The sequence below is a fragment of the Nicotiana tomentosiformis genome, chromosome 7 (genome assembly GCF_000390325.3).
Source record: "Nicotiana tomentosiformis chromosome 7, ASM39032v3, whole genome shotgun sequence".
Lineage (NCBI taxonomy): Eukaryota > Viridiplantae > Streptophyta > Magnoliopsida > Solanales > Solanaceae > Nicotiana > Nicotiana tomentosiformis.
The window spans coordinates 1,057,484-1,070,169 of NC_090818.1; positions in this window are offsets into that span (position 1 = coordinate 1,057,484).

Here is a 12,686-nt window from a genome sequence, read left to right on the forward strand (position 1 = left end):
GATCTGCACAAAATGATGTGCAGAAGCGCAATATGAGTACACCACAATGGTACCCAGTAAGTGTCAAGCCTAACCTCGGTAGAGTAGTGACGAGGTCAGGTCAGACCCTACTGGAAGTAATAAAAGACAAGGTGAAAGTTTTAATCAACATAATAATAATAATGACAATGGGAATAATTCAAGTAAGTAGTACGTCACAATTCAACTATACAGAATAAGGGCAAATAATACCTCACGGAAGGAAAACAGGAATTTATAAATTTAAAGAAAAACACAAGTAACCAAAAGCAAGTGTATCCATAGAGAAATATCAACAAGGGCACTCCCGAGGTACCGCCTCGTAGTCCCAAATCATAAATAAATTCACAATATTTCATTTCCTTATATCACTGCGGAGCCTTCACATTTAATTTTAAAGAAAGTATTTTTCCCGAAATAACATCCCGCATTTTAGCCACCCTTATCACACACACCGCATGACTTCTAGTAGTTCCCCTACTAACCACGCGTATCAATCTACCCTTATCTCACCGCATGCATTTCAACACCCAGACCTTATACCACCACATGTGTATCAATATCACAATATATCACAATTTGTACCTCAAGTGCCCAAATATTTCAACTTGCCAAAATAAATCAACAACAACATTATTTTCACAATAAGGAGCTCACGGCTCAATCACAATAAATACAAAATCTCACAAAATATTCGGAAGTGAATAACTCAACAAAAATAATATTTACAAATTTAATACCTTGCCTCAATACCAAATTTTTAATGTCAAATACTTCATATTAATAATAATTCAATTAAGAAATTCAACTTTCAAATTATGAGCACAGAATAAAAGAAACAAAGTTTTAACTAAATATGTAAAGCAATTTGCAGGAAAAATGTCACGCAAATTTAAAATATAAAAGAAATAGATCAATGATGATAAATATAACCGGATAAAAGAATTTAATTAATCTGTAATAGAGATCTACACCATTTAAAACTAGAGTTTTCCATATTTAGCCCGTGTACACACTCGTCACCTCGCGTACATGACTTTCAACACATCACAATTATCATATGAACACCAAACCTAAGGGGAATTTCCCCCACACAAGGTTAGACAAGTCACTTACCTCGAACTGGGTAATTCTTTACTCCGCTATGCCTTTGCCTCGCGAATTAGCCTCTGAAAGCCTCGTATCTAGTCACAATTAATTCGGTTTAATCAACACAAATTATTGGAATTTATTCCATATGAAAATACTATTTTTCCAACAAAAATCCGAAATTTAACTAAAACATCGCATGTGGGACCCACGTCCCGAAAACCGACAAAAGTTATAAAATATGAAGCACATTCAACCACGAGTTCAACCATACAGTTTTTACCAAATTCCGACTTCAACTCGACTCCCAAATCTCACATTCTTATTTTGAAATCCCTAGGCCCAAATCCTCTAATTTTACCTCAAAAACATGTAATCCAGTCGAAATACTCAATGACAATCTAATATTATTGACTAACAATGATCACAAGTGACGTACCTTAAGTTTTCCCGTGAATTCTTTCTGAAAAAATTGCTCAAAGCCGTGTTGGAAATGCCCAAAAATGGCAGAAGATCGGAACCCCTCTGATTTTGTACACTGCCAGAGGTTCTGCTTCTGCGGAAACTGCTTCATGGAGTACCGGTATCTATAATCTCTGACCGGGTTATGCTATTTAAATCAAGGTTCTGGAGAGCTGTATAGAAGGAGTTGGATACTCGGGTTGACTTGAGCATAGCATTTCACCCTCACACGGATGGACAGTCCGAGCGCACTATTCAGATACTGGAGGATATGCTTCATGCTTGTGTGATTGATTTTGGGGGTGCTTGGGGACCATTTCTTTCCACTTGCAGAGTTTACTTACAATAACAGTTATCAGTCGAGCATTCAAAGTTTGCTTATGTGATATACCGGCACCGTCTCCCGTATGAGGCCTTATATGGGAGGAGGTGCCGGTATCCAGTGGGTTGGTTCGAGCCAGGTGAGGCTATATTATTGGGTACAGACTTGGTTCAGGATTTTTTGGAGAAGGTTAAGGTGGTCTAGCAGATGCGAGGTCCCGCCCGCTTCTGCAGTTTCGTTCGCTTCTGTGGACAAGAGGTTCGCTTCTGCGGTCTCCAGTTGCACCCCTTCACTCCGCATCTGCAGAGCATGGCTTGTACCTGCGGGCTCGCATATGCTGATATCTTCACGCACCTGCGACCTAGCCCCAGGACAAGCCCCTTTCCGCTTCTGCGCCTTGCCAGCCGTACCTGCGGCAGCGCACCTGAAGGCAGAAAACTCTAGCGTTGTCCTAAGTCCAAATTTGATCCGTTAACCATACGAAACTCACCCGAGGCCCCCGGGACCTCAACCAAATACACCAACCAGTCTTAAAACATCATACGAACTTAGTCGAAACTTCAAATTACATCAAACAATGCTAAAACCATGAATCATACTCAAATTCAAGCTTAATGAAACTAAGAAATTCCAACTTCTATATTCGATGCCGAAACCTATCAAATCAAGTCCGATTGACCTAAAATTTTGCACACAAGTCATAAATGACATAACAGACCTATTCAAATTTCCAGAATCATATTCTGACCCCGATATGAAAAAGTCAACTCTCTGGTTAAACTTCCAAACTTCAATTTTTATTTTAGCCATTTCAAGCCTAATTTAACTACGGACTTCTAAAAAATTTTCCGGACATGCTCCAAAGTCTAAAATCACCATACAAAGCTATTGAAATCATCAAAATTATATTTCAGGGTCGTTTACATATAAGTCAATATTCGATCAACCTTTTCAACTTAAGTCTTTAATTTAGGAACTATGTGTCCCATTTCACTCCGAATCCAAAAAACAAACACCCCGGCAAGTTACAACACTATGATATAGCATTGAGGAAACAAAAATTTAGGGGATCAGAGTTAAAATATTCGTAACGACCGGCCAGGTCGTTACAAAAATTGATCTTCGAAAAGCATACGACTCTGTGGAATGGAAATTTGTGAAGGAAATGCTACATGCTTTGAATTTCCCTGAAAGGTTCATCAAATGGATCATGGCCTGCATATCGACTCCCCAATATACAATAGCAATAAATGGAGGATTATATGGGAAGATAATAGGGAAGAAGTGACTTTGACAAGTGGATCTTGTTTCACCACTACTGTTTGTTATATGTATGGAATATCTTACAAGAATATTGAAGATGGTTAACAACAAGAAGGATTTGAATTTCACACAAAATGTCGGAGCATCAAGTTGAATCATCTCTGTTTTGCAGGTGTTGTTCTTTTGTTCTGCAAAGGTGACTTCCACGCAGTCATGTTAATGCTAAGAGGACTGAAGACTTTTTCAGAGGTATCAGGACTAACTACTAATGCAGGGAAATCAAACATCTTCAGTGCGAACATGAATATGCAACACTTGAAAGACTTGTGTGAGATTACTGGTTACCAGAAAGGAAAGCTCTCATTCAGGTACCTTGGAGTACTTATTACATCAAGAAAGATATCAGTTGTAGATTGTGAAATGTTGGTGGACAAATTGACTGTTAAAGTTAGAGGGTGGGGATCGAGAACACTATCCTATGCTGGTAGAGTGCAGCTGATAAATTCAGTACTGCTACACACTCATGTGTACTGGGCATCTATTTTTATACTACCTCGAGCAGTTCTTAATAGGATAACTACTATATGTAGGAACTATCTTTGGGATGGGAAGGTGGACACTAATAGAGTACCACTGATAGCCTGGGATTTTATATGTAGATCGAAAAAGGAAGGAGGTCTAGGAGTTACAGATTGTGTGAGTTGGAGTGATGCTGCTATAGGAAAGTGCATATGGAATATTGCCCAAAAAACATATAACCTACGGGTAAAGTGGGTTAATCATCTATATATAAAAGAAGAATCTGCGTGGGACTATGAAGCACCTCAGGACAACAACTGATATTGGAAGAAGATATGCCATATTAGAGATAAAATGACAACTGGGTATGTAAATAACTACTGGCTCTCTCAAGGTGGAAAATACACGATCAGAAGTGGATATGAATGGCTAAGGGGAAGTTAGGAACCATGGCAACATCAAGCTTGGGTATGGAACAAATTAAATATACCCAATCATAGTTTTATATGCTGGCTAACTATGCATTGAAGACTGCAAACAAAGGACATGCCTGCACGAATAGGAATAAGTCAAGACAGCCTGTGTGTGATATGTGGTAAAGCAACAGAAACTATATCCCACTTATTTTTTGAATGTCAGTTCTCCAAAGCATGCATTATAGAGATACTCCAATGGCTGAGGATAAGATTGCAAAACATGGAACTTGAAGGTCTTTGGAAAATAGTTGCTAGAAGTGTAAAAGGGCGACTAAGGAAACACTTTGTACTTGCTATCATGGCTGCTATGATATATGATATATGGAAGGCGAGGAACGAAGCACTGTGGCAAAGCAAAGTCCCAAGACCACAAAGCCTATGCAACCAAGTGAAGGATGAATGCATACATTAGATGAGAGAATGTCTGAATCGAAGGAAAAAGGATGACGAAAGGATATGGCTGAGGAATTTATATAATTAGAGAAATGGTAGGCAAATGTAAATAAGAGTTTTTTTTTCCTATTTTTTGGACTTGGCTGATGTATACGCTTTTGTCTGGTGATGAATAAAAATTTTCTTTCACCAAAAAGTTAGAGAGCAATGGACTATAATTACTGAGTGGATAATTTGTTGGCCCCTTTTTATCAAAGAATTAACCCAAATAGCCGCCCACCCAATTACTTAAATTAAAAATAGCCGGTTGAGGTATAATATATGTTTAATTTATGTATTAATGTGTATAATTATATATAATCAATGTATAATCTATGTATATGGCTAGAAAAATAAACAATGAATATGGACGGCTATTTATATAAAGATCCATTTTATCATACGACATATGAAACACTAAAAGTTGGACCACATTTACGCGAACATAAGAATTTAAAAATAAAATATTTAAACTAAATAGTTGTCCACCTCATCTATATTATTATAAAAGCATGAATACAATATCGGTTTACAAAAATGACCTCATAATATTAAGCATAATAACTCATAATAAAAGGACATAACCGGAATTCTAGATATTAGCCTTATAATCCTATTAGTTTAGGACATAATACTACACGTTAGGAATCCTACATGATTACCTATAGGAATCCTATTAGTATAGTTATTTTCGGGATGTCTAATTTATATAAAATTAAACAAGTAAATATCTTTAGTCATGTAATCCTATTACTTTTAGGATATACTTCTTAAAACTTCCTATTACTAATTTAATTTAAAAACGTATTATAATGTCCTATTACTAATTTAATTTGATAATGCATTATATTGTCCAAATTCATTTAGAAAAAGTAGAGCCTATATTATTATAAAAGCATAAATACAATACTAATATACCAAAATAGCCCTAAATTATTAAGCGAAAGAACTCATTGGGAAAGGACATAACTATAATAACCTATTTTTGGACTACAATACCTTCTATGCTAATTTTTAATATTTAAAAATTTGTCTATTAAATTATTATGAAAAAATATGTAGGAAAGTTTAAGAAAATTAATTTTATAAGAATTCTCCGTATTGACAGTACATTACCACTCTATAATGTCCAATACCAATTGTCACGACGCGAAATTCCCACATTCGGACCGTGATGGCGCCTAATATTTCACTTGCTAGGCAAGCCAACGTTAGAATGATATTAACCAATTTTTAAATAATCTTTAGATATATTAATAACAAAGAAATAAATGCGGAAGTAAGGTTTGAAATATAGTGATTAATCCATAAAAATAACGGTGTCTAAATACCATCCCAGAATTGGTATCATAAGTGCACGAGCTTCTAGAATAAATACAAATAAAGGTCTGAATAAAATAAATCTGTCTGAAAATAAACACACAGCTAAAGTAAAATAGATGGGGACTTCAGAACTGCGGACGCCATGCAGTTATACCTCAAGTCTCCTTTGGTAGCTGAAATCCGAGCAAGTCTATGGTACGCCGCTGGGACCAACTCCAAAGTCTGCACAAGAAGTGCAGAGTGTAGTATCAGTACAACCGACCCCATGTACTGATAAGTGTTGAGCCTAACCTCGACGAAGTAGTGACGAGGCTAAGACGGGTCACTTACATTACCTGTACGCAATATTAGTAACAACAATAATAGTATAAATAAATCAGGTAACTCGTTTATAATAATTGAAGCCAACTCATCAGTAATAACCAATTATCATTTCTATCAATTCTGTTGCAGCGTGCAACCCGCTCTCACAATATATTCACATTCAGTTCTGTTTCAGTGTGCAACCCGCTTTCACTGTATATTCACATTCATTTATGTTGTAGCGTATAACCCGCTCTCACAATATATTTATTTTAATCAAGTCTGTTGCGGCATGCAACCCGATCCCCCAATATATATATGTATGTCGACTTTTAAATAAGTCTGTTGCGACGTGCAACCCGATCCTCCAATATGGACTTTTAATAAGTTTGTTGCGGCGTGCAACCCGATCCTCCAATATAGACTTTTAATAAGTCTGTTACGGCGTGCAACCCGATCCTCCAATATGGACTTTTAATACGTCTGTTGCGGCGTGCAACCCGATCCCCCAATATGGACTTTTAATAAGTCTGTTGCGACGTGCAACTTGATCCCCCAATATGGACTTTTAATAAGTCTGTTGCAGCATGCAACCCGATCCTCCAATATATTCATTTCAATCAATTCTGTTGCGGCGTGCAACCCGCTCCTCCAGTATATTCATTTACCAATTCTTATAGAAGGAATTTCCCCAATAAATGCAACAATTAATATGAAATTATAAGACAACAAGCATACAATAATTATGATTTAATCATGAAACAAACAATGTCAAATAGCAAATTATTATAGAAACCAGAGCGAAAATAGGCAGTTTAATATTTAATATGCTAAATGTCAAATAACAATTAAGACACATAATTCAAGTAGCATGTAACAATTAATGCAGGAATTCAAGAATTAATATTTGGCAAAGAATAGGAGAGAAATAATTATTATAATAATTAATTCAGGATTTAAAATAATTTATGATTTTTTAAATAATTATACAAACAATTAATTTGACAACGTATAGACACTCGTCACCTCGCCTATACGTCGTTCACATGCATTTCATATAACAAATAATTTAAGGGTTCTATTCCCTCAAGTCAAGGTTAACCACGGCACTTACCTCAATTTCGTAGGCCACTCACTGCTCAAGTACCGCTTTCCCTTTAGAATTCACCTCCAACCCACTCGTATCTAATCATAATTAGTTTAATATAATCAATTATCGCTAAAGGAATCAACTTTAATGCATAATTACAGTTTTCCTAAGTTTTTCCAATAAAAGTCAAAAACCGACCTCGGGCTCGCTTGGTCCAAACTCGAGGTTCGAACCAAAATCCGTTTACCCATTCACCCCCGAGCCCGAATATGTAATTAGTTTTGGAATCCGACCTCAAATTGAGGTCTAAATTCCCAAATTTCAGAAATTCCTAGTTTCTACCAAAAACCCCTAATTCTACCATGAGAACCTTAGATTTTAGGTTGAAATCTTGTAAAATATAATGAAAGATTGAAAGAAACCAGTTTAGAATCACTTACCTATGATGTGGGGGAAGAAATGGTCTTTGGAAAATTGCCTCTTGTGTTTTAGGTCTTGAAAATTTGGGAAATGAATGAAAATTCCCGTCCAAAAGTCATTTTGATCAGCTGCAGATGTCGCATTTGCGACCTGAGCTTCGCAAATGCGAAGCCCTTCAAACTTCTGCTGCCTTCGCAAATGCGAAGATAAGTTCGCAAATGTGAAGCTCGCAAATGCGAAGCCCTTCACACTTCTGCTGCCTTCGCAAATGCGAAGATAAGTTCGCAAATGCGACCTTGAATCTTCTTAATGCGACTAAATGATCGCATTTATGATCACTGCCCTTCCCCGACTCCCTTCGCAAATGCGAAAGAAAACTCGCAAATGCGAAAACTATTGGCCCAACTTCTCTTCGCATTTGCGATGAGAAGCTCACAAATGCGAACCTCTCAGAGGTCGCAATTGCGATGCCTGATATTGCAAATGGGAGATCAGAGGCCTGCAATAATATCAGATGCACCAGCAGTGTTTTTCAAGCCAAATCTCACTCCGTAGCCTATCCGAAACTCACCTGAGCCCACGGGGCTCCAAACCGAATATGCCCACAAGTCTAAAAATATCTTACGGACTTGCTCGCGCGATCAAATCGCCAAAATAACACCTAGAACTATGAATTTAGCACCAACTCAAATGAAATTCTCAAGAACACTTTAAAATTCATATCTTCTCAACTAGACGTCTGAATCACGTTAAATCAACTCCGTTTCTCACCAAATTTCACAGACAAGTCTTAAATATCATAATGAACCTGTACCGGGATCCGAAACCAGAATACGGACCCGACACTAACAATGCCAAACATCAATCAATTCTAAAAAATAATTAATTTTCAGACTTTAATTTTTATAAAAAAATCATAACTTGAGCTAGGGACCTCCGAATTCAATTTCGGGCATACACCCAGGTCCCATAATTCGATACGGACCCTCTGAAACTGTCAAAATATAGAACCGGGCCCGTTTACCAAAATTGTTGACCGAAGTCAACTAAAATCAACTTTTAAGGCATAAATTCTTATTTTCAACATAAAAGCTTTTCGGAAACCTGCCCGGACTGTGCACGCAAATCGAGAAGGGTAAAAATGAGATTTTTAAGGCTTAAGAGCGCATATTCGAGTTCTAAAACATAAGATGACTTTTTGGGTCATCACACCAATAAAAAATAAAAGTAATATTAAATGGACTGGATAAAGAGTTGAAATTGAGAAAAAGATACCCCCCATGTTATATATTTTTATTTTATATTTAAACTATTTTTCTACTCAAATAATATTTTTAATCAATTTTTCGTGTATTATTTAAAAATACCCAATTATTAAACAACAACTAATAAAATATTTAAGAATATAAATGTATGATAAAGAGAAAAAAAATGGTTGGTAAGAGTCAATACCACTAATGATTCTACAAACATAACGATCTAGAAGTGAAATGTCATATCAATTTTTACTCTTTGAAAATAAAATTTATGGTGGATAAAATTATAATTAAGATTAAATATTCAAAACAAAAGATGAACTAATATTAAGATACGAATCAATATAAAATAAATTATTTTTATGTTAAAACCAAATAATTAAAATTTTAAATTAATTATTTAGTAAGAGAATCCAATTCAATTATTTTTTAATTCATCATATGAGTAAAATTCTTATTCAAGTTAAAAAAAATCTTAGGGTACATAAATTTATTCCATAAAAGAGCGTTAGAACACAAAGTAAAAAGGATAGTATATTATTAAGAATCAAAATGCTACACAAGTATTTGAGGAAGCACAATCAAAGCTAAATCCTAATAAGGAACAAACTTTCAAAACTATATTATAAAGAGTCAACTTCGATATAACGGGATTATTCTTTGTAGATGCCTCCAACAGAATCGAAATAATATTCCTATGTCATGCATTACTTGCAAACATCATATTAAGAGCCATGACACTATTAGCAATAATAACAAGTGGTGTACCAATAATAATTTTATTGTGAGGCCACCCACTTTAGATTTGATATACCTCTTCAAACAACTTAAATAATTATCACAAATATATCAAAGCAGAGCAATGGTGCTAAATTTATAAGGAAAACAAAATTAATAATATGGGATGAAGCACTTATAGCTAAGTGCCAAATGATCGAAATAGTTTTTCGAAGTTCTAGAAATATATTGGATATTAATGAACCGTTTGGTGAAATATTAATGGTTTAGGAGGTGATTTCTGTCAAGTATTACCAGTAGTTCTAAAACCGACAAAAGCAGAGACTGTAAAAGCTATATTGCCAAAGTTGTATTTCTTGCCTCAAATGAAAAAGATTCAACTGGCAAGAAATATAAAGTAAGAACAAATCCAGTATTCAGTGTCTTCTTGCTTCGTGTCGGAAATGAAGAAGAGCATACAATAAAAGATGATTTGGCTCTTCCTGAACACTTGGTTATCAATCCCAATGGTAATGTTAGTGCATTTAATAAGAGAAATATTTCTATCATTAGATTAAAACGTAATTTATGTAAATCGCACGATAGAATTAAAAAGATGTCTTAGCTAGCAGAAATGAATATATTGATCAACTAAATAAAAGGTTGATTGCAAAATTGTATAGTAAAAATAAAATATTTTTCAGCTTTTGACTCAGCAGAAAACGATACCAATAATTACTAGCAAGAAGAGTACTTAAATACTTTAATACTAAATAGCCTTCTACCATAAATATTTATTGTCAAATTTATTATTTCTTGTATATGTTAGTGTCACCGTATATATAATAGACTAAGTTAAAATAGATCTTCTAGTGTATATAGGTTAATTTAGAAGAAAAATATGCTCATCATGCTACTGAAAACTTAGATACGTCGAATAGCTTATGTAATAGTACACAAATGGTATATAGAAGTTTTGACAATAACGTCATATATGCAAAAATTATGATACCGGTCAATGTGCTTCTAAGTATATTCTTGTCCCTAAATTCAACTTTCGTCTGAAACTAAGGAATATCCTTTTTTATTTGTGTAAAAATAATTTTTAGTATGTTTATGTTTTGCAAAGATAATAAATAAAGCACAATGAAAAATATCCTAAATATTGGACTATATTTATCGCAATATATTTTCTTGCACGAACAATTGTATCTTGCACTTTCAAGAGGGATATCAAGATTAACAACAAAAGTTCTGATTAAGGCAGAGCAACTAAAGCATTAGGAGGAAACATACACAAAAAAAATATCCATAAAGAAGTGTTCGTTAAGATATCATCACATTAAATACTTTTAAACTATAATACATAATTATCTAACTAATATGACAAAATTGATCATTTGTGTAAGTTTTGATGATGTTCTTTTTTTTTAAATTTATATATTATGCTAATGTAATAATATTTTTCGACATTTAGATGATTGTTGTATTATTAAACATAAAATTTCTCTCATTAATTAAATTTTATTGTTTCTTCATATAAATAAATATTTAAATCATCACGTGCCATTATTAACGTGCAACACACGTTCATAGATATTAGTTACTTAAAATATTCGAAGGATGTGTAATACGTTAAATATAATTTATATCTAATATGTTCATGTATAATCAGTATATAATTTATCTACGGTGGCTTGAAAAACTATATAATCTTCTTTTGATAAGAACGAGATTTTCATTAACCTTTTTCTAATTAATTTCAGGTTTGTTTTCAAGTCAAACTAATAGGACCTAGGCAACCTTTGACTTGCACCCTATATACCTAGCAACTAGGGTACTTGTCCCATGATACAACCCAAAGAACAAAAGTGAAACAAACAAGTACAGAATTAGTTGAAGGGGAACGAACTGGACCACATTTAGAAACCAGACCTAGTGCTTTACAACAATTAATCTATTTATTAAGGTACGAATTATATTTTATGAAATGATGGGATATGCTTGCATGCTTAATTATATGCTTTTGTCCTTTTAATTTACCTAATTTATGGCTCCATTGCATAATTCCCAAGAATGAAATCAAACAACACACTGTGATATACAGTGCTATAACAGGAAAAGTTGTAAAGGCGTGAGATCATTGTAATAATGTTCTTGAGTTGATTTTTTATATAATATGTATATGTGTTCAATTTTGATAGTTTTGAGTAAATTAGTGTTTGTTTAATATAAAGCATATATGCTTCCTTGTTTGTGAACATCTTTGTGTTAATTATTGGCAAATAAAAAGTTGAAAGTATGTCCAACTTCTATTGGTTGTCTTCAGTATAAGTCGAGAAGAATTTACTTTTAGTTATACTTTCTTATTTGCTCTAGTGGAAATTATTTATATTCACTCCGGTCCACTTTAATTGATTTTTTTGACTGTTTTTACACACATTAAGAAATTCATCTTTTAGAATTAATTAATAAAAAAATTGACCATATTAATCTTAGTTTACAACAACAACAACAACAACAACCAAGTATAATTCCACTAGTGGGGTCTGAGAAGGGTAGTGTTTACGCAGACCTTACCCCTACCCTGGGGTAGAGAGGCTGTTTCTAATAGACCCTCGGCTTCCTCCCTCAAAGAACTCCCCACTTTGCTCTTGGAGTGACTCGAACTCACAACATTTTGGTTGGAAGTGGATGATGCTCACCACTAGAGCAACCCACTCTTGTCCATATTAATCTTAGTTTGTTCGTTGGAGGTTAATGTTATTGTTGTTGTTGTTATTCGGAGAACAACTTAGGAAAAAAAAAGTTAATTAATTAAAGCGGACCCAACGAAGTATAAGCTAAGCGGACATAGTAGAAAATATCATTGTTTATTAAGCGTGCAACCTTAAGCGCTATCCTCAATTCCAAACTAATTGAAATTATTACTTTAATTCTGGCTAGTTAAAATTGGATATATGAATCTATCTCTCTCCATCTCGCGTACACACTCC